Source organism: Frankliniella occidentalis, unplaced genomic scaffold (genome assembly GCF_000697945.3).
Source record: "Frankliniella occidentalis isolate FOCC.00 unplaced genomic scaffold, Focc_3.1 Scaffold495, whole genome shotgun sequence".
Lineage (NCBI taxonomy): Eukaryota > Metazoa > Arthropoda > Insecta > Thysanoptera > Thripidae > Frankliniella > Frankliniella occidentalis.
This window is the reverse complement of record NW_026267613.1, coordinates 124581-127341: the sequence shown is the minus strand read 5'-3', so window position 1 is coordinate 127341 and position 2761 is coordinate 124581.

Sequence of the window (2761 nt, the reverse complement as noted above, 5' to 3'; positions counted from 1 at the left end):
GCGATCTTATGTTATGGGGGGGATGACAAGCTTCGCTCCATCTCTACTCCTTTACCCCGATGAAGGCGGGGGCACGGCGATAGGGTCTAGGAGAGGAGGTGAGGGGGTAGGGTCAGGCCTGGCGGGCAGGGTCGAGGCCACCGCGTTTGCCCGTTTAACGCTTTCTGGAGGTGTTTGTCGACGTGCTGGCTTTGCGTTTTGGCGTGGGGTCCCCGCCAGCTTCTCCCTCCCATCCCCCCGACCCCGACGACACCCCCCTGTCTTGCACCCCCGCCTGGAGCGACGACGACGGGCGCAACATCCTAGGGGGAGGAGGAGGGGGCGGGGGCGAGAGGGTTACTGGGGCAGGGTCGTCAAGCCCGCCCCGCCCCGCCAGTCCAGCGCGCGCGCCCCGCCCCTGCAACGGTTTATGGTCGCACTAAAACAGCCTGTACGAAGAAGGAGTGGGGGTGAGGGCGACGAGGGCTGGGGCCTAATTCTCACAGGGCAGCTCACTTCCTGGGACCCCCGGCGCCTCCATGGAGGCCGCGTCATGAGCGGGGCATGGGCGTGGCGCGGTCCCAACGGCCGGTGAGCGGGCGTGCGTGCGTGCGGGCGGGCGTGCGAACCAGCACTGCACTGACTCCGACAACGGAAGGGCCTGCGAGGCAGGCAGACGCTCCCGGCCAGAGACAAAACAAACTTCGCCTCGACTGCTACGAGTGCTACGTTATAAGAGTACGGGGGGAGACGAGAGCAAAGACAAAGAAATAAAATGGCACGACGACACAATAACTTTACGGCCGCAAACAGATTTTAAATTTAGTTGCCGCGACGAAATGACGTCAAAGTACCCACAAGGTAACTGCGACAGAGCGGAGTCGCCGCGGGCGGCCCGGCAGCAGCTGCCGCTCTGCAGCCAATGGCCTGGCCATCGCCGTCGACGACGCCGTTTTCAAACAGACCGCGCAGAGATACTCGCGGTGCGGCTGCGGGGCGGGGCGGGGCGGGGCAAGGTGGGGTGCGGAGGACGCCGTAAAATGTTTATCTCCGCGGGGACGTGGCTGGAATGAGTCGCGGTTGAGAGAGGAGAGAAGTAGAGACAGAGAGAGGAAGCGAAACCCGCGGGCCGGGCCGCTGCACCACCCGGAAGGGCAGGCAGGGCGGGGCGCGCCTGGGAGGGCACCCTCACGCCCTGGTCGCGCCCCGCCCCGCCTGCAGGATCGCGAGACGTTTCTTCTTGCCTTTAATTAAAGGGGGTATAATAAAGCGTGGTCGTAAAGCAGCAGCACGAGGCAGGCGCGCGTGTCGGAAAAACACAGCTAGGGGAGCGTGTGTGTGAGCGTGTGTGTGTGTGTTTTGGGGAGTGGGGGAGGAGGGGATAGGCACACAGGCCCTGGCAGAGCAGCACTGGGTACCTCCCCGCCACCCACCCTTGTCTGCAGTGTAAGTGCGGCCGGGAAAGAATCGACGCGGCGGCGGCGTGGTGCTACGCGGTGCCGCGGATGGCTTCTTGATGCTCTCCGAGGCGCTGCGCCCCGCCCCCTCGTCCTGCACCCCCGCGCCCCGCACACACAAACTTTGGCGTCAACGTGACGCTGCCCCGCCCCCAACCCTCACCCTCCTCCCCTTGTGTGCTGCACAAGTTTATCCAAATGCAACATGGAATCGATAGGGCGCAGGCACACTGTGCCGGCGAGACGGGCCCAGGCGGCTCCAGGCTCCACCCCGGCGAACAAGAAGTTTGCTGCCGAGAGCTGTTGTGGACGACTCCTCGCGCCGCACCGCACCGCGCTCTCAGCCCGCCAGACCTGACCAGCCCCGTTCCGCCCCGCCCCACCACACCCATCCATTACAGGTCCATTAGCTGCGCGCGGCCTCTGCACCCCACCCCTTCTTCTCTCTCCCCCTACTTCTCCCTGTGGGGGGCCGCCTTGGCCACCACCTCATGTTTCCGCTCCCAACCGGGTAACGCTCGGTAACGCTCGACCACATGCCCGGCTAAAATGAAATCGTGACGCACCCCGCGGCTATCACCGGGAGCCCACCCGAGCGCGCAGACACGGGCGATACTATGACGTTGTCGTCGGCGCATGACGCCCCAGGTGGAGCACAATCGTCAAAACCTCGTCAATGACCCTCACTTGACAGCAGAACGATAGCTCAATCTATGGCTACCTACAGTCGCGGTAAATTTCGACGGTGACCATCAAAATGAGGTCATTTTGACAAACGTGTTCTACCTGGGCGTATCGCGTGCTAAACATCATTCGGGAAGAGCTAAAAATTAAGCGAAAAATGCGGGGAACGAGAAAACGGAAATCATTATATGACATGGTGACTTCCGTTATTTTCATGTCCTCCGCATTCTTCTTCCCGGCGCTTTAAGGATCGTCCAGAAAGTGCGTCCGTTTTTCTTGGATTCCCTCGACAAAATAAATAGGGGAGCTCGGCGCCTGCGAGCCTCGGGGTAGGCCACCACACAGTACACGCCTGCACAGCAGGCAGGATGTTGCCTACCCAACAGGCGCCATGGGACTTTGCATAGGCTAAACTTGACAGGTTCGAAACGGCGATTGACGGACGTATCTGGATGATCCCTTACCCACCGGAATTGTTAATTCGAGCAGCGCCTCTCGCCGGGCGTTTCCCCCGCGAATCAACCTCCATCTCCTCCTCTATGCGCCCGATGACGAACATGATTAGTGTCGCCCGGGTGGGCCGCATAAGGAGGGAGCAGAATCATGAACTCTGCGGGAGCCTATCGCGTCTCCAGCCGGGC